Source organism: Diadema antillarum, unplaced genomic scaffold (assembly GCF_040938485.1).
Source record: "Diadema antillarum isolate AM-2024a unplaced genomic scaffold, OU_Dant_1.0 seq00000041_RagTag, whole genome shotgun sequence".
Taxonomy (NCBI): Eukaryota; Metazoa; Echinodermata; class Echinoidea; order Diadematoida; family Diadematidae; genus Diadema; species Diadema antillarum.
This window is the reverse complement of record NW_027271153.1, coordinates 2,021,518-2,034,930: the sequence shown is the minus strand read 5'-3', so window position 1 is coordinate 2,034,930 and position 13,413 is coordinate 2,021,518.

Genomic DNA, 13,413 nt, shown 5'->3' with positions numbered 1-13,413 from the left:
TTTCTCTCAACATAAATCGTTTGTAGTCTTCTCTCTAGAATGCAGCGTCTGCTGCAATTCGTGTTATATTTGTATAAACTTGATGTCGGATGCAGTCAGTTTGGGCGTGAATTCTCATGTAGTCCTATCGTTACGTACAGCAACGTCTTGAACATGTAGTTGTACATTAATGCCGAGCAACAGCCACTTAAGCTGCTGACGTCACACATTGAAAGTGGCGGTAGCCAATGCAATTAAGCACGCAGAAAGCGACATATCACATTCCATTTACGAATTATTCTGGTGTATTTCACCATCTGAATTTTCCACTCCCTCCCTTTCCTGTCTCGTGCTTCCCGCTCGTTGTGCTAATTCAGTATTCAACACATACCCATGCCTGTATGCGCGCCACTTAAATATCGAGGGCTGGGGAGAGTGAAAGTAAATATCAAGCGAGTCTTACATGTATAGAGACAGTTTGTTTCGACTCGGGCAAAAAGAAAAATCATTTCCGATCTTAAAAATACGCCGTGCTGACTAATTTACCCATACTGCTCAAACATCCGTGAGTCATAAAAATAGCAGTCGCTGTCTAGTGAATGAAATGCTTGCAGGAGGATCTCAACAGAATGCTCCGAAATATTGAATTTGAACGTGGTATATTTCGAAGGGGCCGTAAAATGGATATTGCACTTTAGTGCTCAAGTTCACTGTTGAGAAGCCTTTGAATGTCTTGTCGTTTTCTAACAATGTGGATACGCTATGGACACCATGCAAAAGTCCACGTTCTATCTTTCTCAGGAATATCTGCGTGCAGTAGAGATTTCTTCCAGTTGTATGGTCTATCTGAGACACGTTGGTTTATCCATGATGTCCATGTTGACCCCGACCCTGTTTTATATATATATATATATACATATATATTTAAACAGTCAAACCTGCCTTAGCGGTCACCTGTCTAACGCGGTCAGCGGCCACAAATTTTGTTTCCAGCGGTAGATTTTAACCTGTCTATAGCGGCCACAGACACGATGGAATCGTAGCCGAGTCGATAATTCAGCGTGTTTTTCTGCATTGTAGCCGTGCCAGTCATTCCTGGGCAACGTTCAGTGATCGCCAACGCCGCATTCATCACTCATTCAGTTATAACAAAGCACTAGTGTTAAGCTTTCTTCACGATTGTGAGACATGCTACTGGGCAGCAACTTGATAAACACCGGCATTGTTCCAATGCATGAAACACACGTGTGCATATATACCTATGCTTATACATGTAATGTAAGTAGGCCTACTTACAGATGTATACCACGATGATACATGTGCATGTGCGCAATGCACACCAAGTTGGATAACCTGTCTACAGCGGCCACCTGTCTATAACGGCAACTCTTTTCGTTTCCCTGGGTGGCCGCTGTAGCCAGGTTTGACTGTACGATTATATATATATATATATATATATGTATATATATATATATACATATATATGTATATATATATATATATATATATATATATATATATATATAGCATAGCATAGCACATATGATATATGATATAGAAAGACAAAGTCAGAGAAAGAGAGAGCGGGTGGGGTGAGAAGGAGGGAGGGAGATTGCGAGAAGGGGTCTCGACCATTGACATCACCGGTGTAGCTCCTTGATTGTAGGCCCCTACTCCACACATGTGAGAAGAGGGAATGGTGCAGTGCATACAGAGATGAAGGTCTGTATAATATCATAATACAACCAGGAAGGTGCGTTTCGTCTCATCTCCCTAACAGAACAGTCCAATAGTTCGGGCGAATAAACCGACGTGGCGTTAAAACCTAAAGCTACGTCCATTGTATCCTTCCTTTTTTCATATCGTATATAGACATATGTTTTATTAAATTGTATCAAAGTATATCAAATTGTACTTTATTTATTATATTATATTGTATTGTATCATATTATGTTATATTGGGCTATATTATATTATATTATATTATATCATATTATGTTATATTGGGCTATATTATATTATATTATATTATATTATATTATATTATATTATATTATATTATATTATATTATATTATATCATATTATGTTATATTGGGCTATATTATATTATATTATATTATACTATATTATATTATATTATGTTACGTTATGTTATAACGAACTAAGTCAAGGATCTCATTGACAACAGTGTCTGCCACTCCATATTATGCTATCGTGATTATCATTGTTCTTATACTTATTTTTTTATCGTTATTCTTATCAATATAACCATTATCAACGAAAACTCATCGTGCTTCATACTACTACTACTACTGATCCTAACTTGTGACTTATTACCAGAAAATAATCAGATTATTGTTTTTCTTTAGATGAAAACTTTCTTTAGTTGAAAACCCTAACTATGACAATTCATTCCTTGGTAAATCTTCACTACACCGCATGTTTCTTTGCGTATTCCTATACGTAAGCCAAGCGCGTCATCTTTTAAGTGAGCTCAATCTGAGACAAGTTTGATTAACCAGCTGCCTCCCAAAATAAAACAATTGCTCAGATAATTCACATCAGATACACCCGGGCTCCGGGTAATGGGTTTATTTCTATGACGTAGAAAATTATGTCCTTGACATGCAATGAGGTTCTGCACGGGGATATCAAACTTGATTAGAATCCCTTTTAGTAGGTTACATTAGACCTGTCAATTAATTCATGTAAATGACATAAGTTTGTGCCGAAAGGCATGTTACCGAATTGCGCATAATTGTTTTTTTTTTCTTTCTTTTTTTTTGGGGGGGGGGGGGGGGGAGGGGGGGACACAAAAACCGCTCTTATTAAAATACCCAACGTTTGAGTAACAAAATTGGCGTGATTTATTTACGCGGAGATCGGAGCAAAACGGAGCATAAGGTTCGCACCATTTTACATTGACATGGACGTAAGTATATAAAGGGATATAAACCTGATTTAGAAGACTTAGAAGTTTCGGGAAAGACCACAGTTATCAAAGGCAAACATAGAAGCTTGTAGATAATCTCTCCATCCTAGTCCTAAAATCCCTTGTCTGTTGAATGTTTGCTAAATGAAATTGTTACATGTTTGCTTGAGAGAATATTATCTATTCATTCTATATTTCACTGTACATGTATGTGCCTGCTTATGCATTGTTATGTGTGTGTGGGTGAGTGATGTTTGTCTGTGTGTGCGTGTGTGTGATTTTATATCACTTTTGTATACGTGGTGTGATTTGTATAGAATATTGCAATGTATGTTTTAAAAAAATGTGATTCAGCAGCACAAGTCAGAAGAATACAACTGCTTATTTTTGTTCATACCAGTTGAGCCTGATATTGAATGAAATTCAAATAAAGAATATCATGAAAGTGTGTGTGTGTGTGTGTGTGTGTGTGTATGTGTGTGTGTGTGTGTGTGTGTTCCCCTCAAGGGAAAAACCCCGTTTGTTGCCCTCCTCGTTAACTCACATGTGTCATGAAAATGTCACTAATTCCCAGGAATGTGAAACCGAAGTGAATGAGAGTGTGTTGTACTATGAGAGTCATATACTGATTTCAGAGTCACGCTCGATTCATCCTTTTTTCCCCTACTGGCACGCGGTTTTTAGGACCTATAGTCAGCAAGAAGCAACTAACTTTGCGATGGTAATGCTAACGACATAATGCCCCGTTCGTCCCCTAGCGGGGGAGTAATATGTAGGGCTCGGCCCACTCATACTTGGGCGACGAGCAAAAACAGACCAATCAAAATGTCACCTCTACGACAGACGAGAAAAACAACATCTACCTACAGTAAAAAAAAAATATATATATATATTTTTAATGAGCCGACTTTCGAATAGCAATACAAAGTCTGAATCATCTCGTGTGCAATAATGCATCCTATGTGTACGGAATGTTTAGATAGATTCATTTAAAAGTTTTATGAGTATTCATTAGTTCTTTATTCCCTCGGTGCGCTGCTTTCTTAATACAATCTTGTAGAGCATGTCTCTATTTTTTTGACATTTTCCTTCTTTTTTTAAAACAAAACATCTTGCACTTTGTGGAAAACTGCCTATCATTAATAGACGTTCAAATCACGTATGCTTAACGTTAGGGATTTCCGAATTCATGTCTAATGAAAATTGACAGCAAGCTGGCGGTTAGTGCCCGTCAGTGAAATCTTCAAACTTGGAAACAAAGTGCAGACGCCCTCTCGGAGTACAATGAATGTACAGCAACGTCATCAAGCTCTCCCTATGAGTTGAGAACGTCTGTTCTTCTACAAGGAAATTTATTGATCTCTAGAATGGGTAAAATGTGTGTGTGTTGAGGGGATTCGCGTTCGTTGAACTAAGTTTCTCTACACCCCCCCCCCCCCATTCGTTTGTAAAGAATCGCCGCTATGTACTCTTGCATGGTCTGCGCTGCGCTATGCTAACACGGCATCGAAGTTACTGAGATACGGTAGCAAGGCTCGCAGGCATAAATTGGCTGACTTTATGATCATACGCTAACGACATAATATGGCAGCCAGATCCCGGTGAGGAATATATGCGGGCTTGAGCTCATTCGCTGCTCTCGGTAGATTGCCTGCGATAGTCGTCTCCTTCCGGGAACATTCAGGAGACAAATATGACCATCGAAGAATAAATTTCATAAAACAACTACTATGCTTCAAACACCGAAATAGATTTACCCTCTAAATACGTCATGAATAACAAGGGGCATGTGACGACGTACAATCATGCCGACAACATAAGCATCTGTTGTATGCTCAAATCATTCACACATACACACACAAACACTAAAACATAACACACACGCACTAGTTATGGAAAACCCTTTTCATTTGTTTTTATACTAGACATGGAGATTCAAATCAGAATTCACAATCGAGATCTTATTTCACAGTCATTTGTTGTTGTTGTTGTTGTTTAACTCATCTAGAGGAGCCTATTAAGGATTCCGCATGACAAGCGGGGTGGAGGAGGGGGTTGGTGGACGGGGGATGGGGATAAGAAGGGGACGGTGCACTTTCCTGGGAATATAGTCTACGTTCACTTGATTGACATTCAGTTCATGTTGCATATGGCATGCTCCTTCTTATTTTTGTGCTGATCATATCGTGTGGCAGTTTCGATTATATTGTCATTGAAAAAAAGAAAGAAATGAAAATAAGAAAGCATAGAGACGGAGAATGATTAAGACGGACTTCATGACAGGAAGGTTAATAGATGTAGACATTCCAGTGACAAATTCATCATTAGCCTTCTGTACAGATGTTTGAACTGAGTGTGCACTTCGTGGATTGTATCTCGTCATGGATTCATTATCTCTCACTTTCACCCCTATACGGTCATGTATAGCAGAATGCGTGAGTGTCCTTTAAAAAACAACAACAACAAAACAAAACAGAAAAGTGACATTAGGCTCAGGTGAAGTCGTGGCGAAACGATGACGTAACTATTAGATTGGCCAGCCACGACAGTTTTCACGGTAGGGTAGCTTGACGAGACAGGAAAACAGATGCTCACTAATGTAGATGAGTCAGAAAGCCTCATTTAATCCTGTCCTATTGCAAGCGTTTCTTCCTCAACCACCATTACCACCAATTCCCCCTCTTCCACTTCTTCGTGGTTTACATTGATCACTGTTGACTTCTCAGTATGACTAGTTTAAAAAGTCCCACGTATGCACAGCGGACTGTTAAACAAATTCCAATAGATTTTGGTAAAATGCCGGAATCTCAATAACCATATCAAAATCTACATGCGCATGACACTTGAAATCCATGAAAAAAGAAGAAAATAATTTTACAAATTGATATCTCTCAAATAGCTCTACTCATCACCCTTCGACCTTTTCACGCAATGATAACGAAAATACTAGCAGTGCTGATGATAACAATTGTGGTAGAATAGACAGAGATTCTATCCTCGTCAATATATGTTTCATATGTATGTATGTATATATATATATATATATATATATATATATATATATATATATATATATATATATATATTTATATCTATATATCTATATATATGCCTAAAAACATATGGCATGATCCGAACTTCTAAGCGTACTCGCGTATCGACCCATCTTTATGATGGAAAATCTTATAGGCTCGCTAAAGAGGTTTATTACGATTATTCCACAATTATTAAAATGATTTGCCGATAAGTATGTAGTTGTTAAAAGAAGCAAAGCCTGTCTGTGAAATGGATCTGCCACCAAGCAAAATCATTGCATAATTAGAGGGGTTAGTGGAAAACCTGCGGAATCGATTAAATGCTCATCATAACCCCGCGCCGAGATGACGCTGTCACTTTCCCACCGCACCCGCAATCGCTGTTGCCGTTTTATTCTCGTCTCTTTATACTCATCGTACCCTATACACCTGCTGGGGTTTACAACCACAATATCAGCGTTCTTGAGACGCTATCGAATTGCTACTTTACGTCATTAACCTGTCGATACGTCTCGTCTACATAGACAGTAGTTCCCAGTGCCAGTCGTATCACTTTATGACAAGCCATCGATCCTGGCGATATTACCGCGGCACGAAATGTGCCAACCGTCCCATGATGCCGTGATCGACGGACGAATATAGAGCGCGCGTGCACGTTCTAATGCCATCTGTTAGGGGGTGGGGTGGGTGGGTGGGGGGGGGGGGGGGGGTTACATACAATGAGGCAACGTGTCTTGATGCCACAATTCTATATACATATTCGAGGACGTTTTTATCATGAAGAGATTTAATCACGACGTTTGAATTCAATGTAGTCAGAATCATACTGCATATGCAATACCTAACACACATAAACACTTGCAGAGGTTCTCTATTTATATTCTCAGCAAATAAGCATACGTTTTCAGGGGCGGATCCAGGAATTCTGTAAAGGGGGGAGGGGCGTGACTAATATTTCTGGTGCCACTTTCGGGTTTCATTTCAGTTTTTTTCTTTTTATTTTCTTTGTTTTTAACGAAAATTAAAGGGGGGCGTGCGCCGGTTGCGCCCCCCTCCGGATCCGCCACTGCGTTTTTACAGCCGTACGATTTGAACACCTCGTGTGCACTAAACTTCTGAGGGAAAAATAAAACAGACCTTGAATGCCAATGCGTTCAACACGAACGAACATGAAGGAATGTTTGATGGCATGCCACTTACAGACATTCAAAATAAATTTGGATTAGATTAGGGACTGAACCATGTTTGCGTCGTTGTTCATCCGTCTTGAGACAGAGCATTACATTGCGCGTGACGCACCCAGTCGATTCAATCAAACCTGATAATTGAAAGGAGATGCCAAGATCTCGTTCCCTCTCTCTCTCTCTCTCTCTCTCTTTCCTTCGCTTTCTCTTGGGTTTCCCCACAAATGGCATTTTGAATGCTGCAGCAAAAAATAAATAAAATGACAAAACCTGACATTTTTTATTCGTGTCCGTCTCCGTTCATCAATGAGCAAATCGTTCTTGGGAATATTCGCTTTCATCTTATTAATTCATTCAAAAGCAGATTTCGAATCCTTATAAAGCGCACAACAACACAGGTATAACATATATATATATATATATATATATATATATATATAGATATATATATATAGATATATATATATATATATATATATATATATATATATATTAATATATATATATACATATACATATATGTATATATATATTTACATATACATATATATATATAAATTGATATATATATACATATACATATATGTATATATATATTTACATATACATATATATATATATATATATATATATATATATTCATAAGTATCGCATAGTGTACAGATTAAGAGTGTTTTTATGGTCATGTAATCAGAAGAAACCAAATGATTCAGTACTGATACTGTAAACTGCTTTTAATCATAACTTACATTTTGATATCGTGAATGACCTCTAATATGACTTCACAATCATGCCTTGTTATCTATTATTTTGTTTTGTTTTGTTTCGTTTGCTTGTTTGTTTTTGTTTCGCAAGAAGTATTCTCTCCCTCTCTCTCTATTTGGTTTGTTTCCTCCTTTCTTCTGTACGGTGTCTTCTTGTCAACTTACAGTAATCTTCCTTTTGGAGGTATTTTGCTGCTTCGTTCAAAAAAAACACACACAAAATCAACATATTTTTATCAACATAAAGTTCATTAAAAAAGGGGAAGAAACAAATAGCAATACTGGAATGTTAACGGAAAGAACTGAGTTCTTTGTGTATGTGTTCTGATGGTTCATTTCAATTTTCATTTTTCCTGTGATTTTCTAGTTTGAAATCTTTAGAATTCCTCGCTGTTTTTTTTTTTTGTGTGTGTGGCTCATTTGCCTTATCTAACTTAAGCCATGATTATCAGATTATTGCTCCATCAGAGTTCAATCTCTTTTTCTTCGAGATCTCTGCATTGTAATTTTTCTTTATTTAATTTTCATCAAAATGGAAATGAATGTCCGGTGATATCTTTCGATGGTCTATCTTGAAACAAGACACTGCTGTTTGAAACTATGAGCCCATCAAATTGTTTCTATGTAGGACCTATGCTGTTGTGTATTTTTGTAAAATTCTTTGCGGATTTTTGTTGTTGTTGTTGCTGCTTTGTTCTTCGAAGAGGTTGGGGTGCAAAGTCACGTAATGTAGCATGTAACATTTCAATAACGTAGTACGTTTTTGTCTATTAATGATTTGATTTTGTTGTTTTTTTGTTTTAGTTAATTCAAATTTATTTCCACTGTGTGTTCACAGAAACATAGAAACAAACAACTGAGTTATAATGCTTATCATTATACAAGAACATTTTGTCCTTTTTTGACGTACAAAATTAATCTTATCGTACATACTAATAACATAATGGTAAACGCGTATAGTAGTTTTAAGAACCAAAGTGGGGGAGCCTTAATCAAAATCACGGCGTGTATTACTTAGACCCTCCGAAAAATTAAATCACTCTACGTTACTGTGACAATTAATGATAATAATAATAATAATAATAATAATAAAAATAATATTGATGATAACGATGATAATAATAATAGCAATAATAATAATAAAAATGATAACAATGATAATAATAATGATAACGATAATAATATTATTAATAATAATAATGATAATAATGATAATAATTAACATTTATACCGCGCTTAATACAATGGTTCTAAGCGCCTCACATGTATCATGATTATACCAAAACATGTATAATCTTACATTATTGACCATAACTACAAACTCTACAAACAATTCAGCACAATATTGGAGTATGGTAGGGACTAATAATGTGTTCTGCATAAACTGCGTGATTATAAGAAGTCAGTGTGCTGGTATGTTAATTTTCATTTGTTCATTAGTCTGCACTGATTTTGATGTTGTTTTAGACAGTAATGTGCATTTGAGTGGGTCGTGGAGAATATGCCCACACACAAATGCATACACGCACGCCACGCATGTTTTGCGTGCGTGTGGGCATTTGTATGTGGACATATTCTCCAATGTCACAGGTTTGTGGGATTGATACTGCTCAACTTCCGTATACCTGACTGGGATGATGTTCGCGCCCTCCATGAATGGGCGAATCATGGAGCCGTTATGAGCACCAGAGATATAACCTCGAGTTGGAGTCGCGCCGTGTAATATAAACTAGCGTAATTGGCGCAGAAAATTGGCTCGAATGTGCTCGCGGCAGCTGGAGTGTAGACAAGTGCGGCCTGTAAACATTGTCAGCTGGTTCAAAACTCGACCGTGTCAGCACTCGTAATTAACCGAGCCCAGGTGATCATTTTCTCACGTTGATGGGAGCGAAAGAATAACATCTCCACAGCCACATTAATTTCCTCTTCGAATACCGACTCCAGCCCCTCCCCCAATGTCCCGCATCCCAACACAGCCCTGACTCACCATAATAATAATAAAAAACTCACCAAGAACCCACTGACGGAGTTATTTAGCCTTTGAACAACACGCGTCCTCCTGAATGTTATATTGAGATTTAAAGCTCGTTCACAGATGCAGTTAATTTTGTATGGCTAATTGTAGCCAAGGACCTGATAACAAGCTGTCTATTTCACCAGTGTGCTTGTAGATACAGTACAATAGATCAGCTTATACTATAGCGTTCAAACTTGTGAGTTGCCCTTTCCTCTATCGACCTTAAAATAAGCTATTGCATCCACCATCAGTACATAACCCAATGCATTTTAATACGCAGGGTGCACTTTCCATGTATCAGTTGTTGCCATCCCAGGTTGTTGCTATGTCGGGCAAGTCTTGATCATGCTTTCTCGTTGCGAGGAAACATGTAGGCCTATGTTATAATGGTTTGCAGAAAATGTGAGTAGTTTGGCACTCTGATCTATTAAACACATTCACTTTGCATGGACAGTGTATTAGTTGTTGATGGTGTTGTTATGTCAGATAAGTCTTCAGCTAGATTTCTGGCTGCCAAGAACAACCTGTGTCATAAAGCCATAATGAAAAAAAAAGTGATGTTTAATTCAAATTAAAGGTGTTGGTAAATCTTACCATAAATCTATAGTCCACTCAATGAACGGAAGATATCGGTGCAGATACAGTATTCGCAACCAAATACCAGCTACTGATGTTTCGACAAGAACTTTGGTCTAAGACGCAGCTATACTTGACTGCTCCCCATTCCGTTTTGCTTTTCAGCGTCAGCTCAGCTGCTTTGCTGTGCTAACGCACATGCCCTTGTTACGCAACCATATACATTAATCGTGTTGCTATTTGAGTGAGATACGACTGCGACGCGAAGCGCTGGACAAAGTTTAGAGCATGTGCCTCTGATGTTGGGAATCTCTTCTAAATTAATATTACCACCGGGATCTCGAGACACTGTTCAAATATTTGCAGTGGTGGACGTCTCGTCAAACATTTTTTTTTCTTTTTTGTTTCCGAACCAACATGATTAAGGATTCAGTAAAATCTTTCCTATGTCTAGCTCGCCGCTCCCTCGGGGCATCGTGTTGAGTTCTGGCGGGAAAAGTAGGAGCCAGTGATACGTCAAAAGTGGCTGCAAAAGATTGTATACCCCGTCCATTATGTTTCCTTCCTTTTCGGTCTGAAAATACTTCAACCCAATTGCTAATGATGTAAATTGATTTAGCAAATCATAAAGCGATCTGAATGATGGGATGTTATTATAAAAGATGGAACTATCTTTTGGTTAGTTTCGTTAATATGTCATTTTATATTTTTGTGGAATATTTTTGTGTGAAATATCAAAGTTGGCCTCGGTCTACGAAACACGTGAAACACAATATAAAACAAATTCACATAGTATTCATGTGCCATGTCAACGTTTATTTCAATATTTTCAATTCAATTCAATTATACTGCATGTCCGTTCAACAAAAGGTAATACACAATGCAAAGTATACATTTGGCAAATCATAATTATGTAACAATTAGGGAGAAGCACAAGTCATAGAGTACAATACAAATTATATGTACGGATGAATGTATGATAAGAAAAAAATGCATACTTTGCAAGGATGACAAAAAAGTAGATATAGCGATGGTAAAAAGCTAAAGAGAGAAGAAGAGCTTTTAAGACCTGGATTCCTCAATTAACAATGTTCAAATAAATTACTTACCCAAACTCTTTTAACTAACTGTACAGGTAGAGCATTTGATTATTCATTATAATAATTGTATCATGCAGGTAATATAAAAGCATATTCTAAACGGTAGAGGAAATACAAACGTAAACTATGACATATCAATGTTACGGCACGCAGGCTATTCATCGAGCCGTATGTACCATACAATACACACATACATATATACACACACAGTTGGTCACGAAAAAAAGAAATGCACACATGTAAAGGACGCAGTATTGTAACAATGTATAATGTTCATAATGTTCATAAATAGAGTAAATCATGGTAAGATTGATTCTGAATACTAAATATCTATTAGAATATTATTTACTAATGTCTAAAGTATCTATTTTGCACTTCAATTCTACGTATTTGCTGCTTGTAAAGCGTCCCAATGTTTTTTTCACCTTACATTTCGAACAGGCAAATTCAATTTTGCAAACTTTACCCAATTTAATATTCAAAGACCAAGCCTATTGAATTTTCGGACAACGTATTTTGTTTTTTGTTTTCCATAGACACCACGTTGTCCTCTTATAACGGGACAATAAGGGAGACGAAAATTACCACATTCTTGTAAGTTCAAAAGTTCATTTAGTCATGTCACTGATTGTGTCTGTGCCAATGACTTGTTAGCCGTGCTCTAAATAAACCTAAACATACGACTAATTAATTAAAGGCGACCCCCTACATAAACAACATTCTCTTGGTCGTCTGGCGCGATGATAACACTGACATCGGAGAACATACAATCTCTTCTTGTGTCCTCCCACACACATGTCCTTTAAAGGGGAAAATTTGTGACCCGCTACAACAAAAGGACCCTAAAGTCGCTGACGGATGAGCCGAGAAAATCGAGTTTGAAGCCACCTCACCAAAATCTGTCGAAACGTTCGGATTTTTGTTAATAACATAATTTTGTAGTCTAATTTATCTTCTATCATCTGCCGAAATTTCGAAGCTAAATGATCAAAGGAAAGGCCGTAAAATAGCATTTTTCTGGGCCATGCTCGGCTCACCCGTCAGCGACTTTAGGATCCTTTTGTTGTAGCGGGTCACATTTAGTCCAAAAATAAGTTAGTCTGATAAAAAAGAGTAAAATCTTACGAGGTCAACTGTATAAATATTACTGAAATCAGATGAAAAATAAAGAAGTTAAAATTTTTTGAAGTTTTGCTAATTTCTGCAAAACAGTTCTTGTATACTGGATATGAATACGCAAATGAGCGAGCTGACCATGTCATAACCTCACAATTTCCCATTGATCGTGGACAAAAAAAAAATGACTAAAAGTCAATGTTTCTGTCATTGAAGTCTGAAACATAATGTTATTAGTGGTTGAATGACTTCAGAATAGTGATAAGTCAGATATATCAGAATTTGAGCCTCGGGCATGATTGCGTTTGAATGAAAAACTGGAAATTTCAAAATTTTATGTACAAACTATATGGCAGGTTGTGAGGGTATGACATGCTCGTTTGCCATTTGCATATTCATATTGACCGTTCAAGAAATGTTTCCTCAAAAATTAGCGAAACTTCAAAATGCCATAACTTCGTTATTTTTTACCCGAGTAAGATAGCAATTTTACCGTTGAACTCGTAACATTTTACTCTTTCTTATCAGACTAACTTATATTTGGACTGGATTTCCCCTTCAAATCTTGCCGTCCCGTAGAGAGTCGGGCAGGAAATACACGCTCTCTCTCTCACACACACACACACACACACTCAAAGAGATACTGTAGAGTGAAAAAAAAAACCGCCGAAGAGTCCAATTAAAGCCCAATTCTCAAAACGCGTTGGA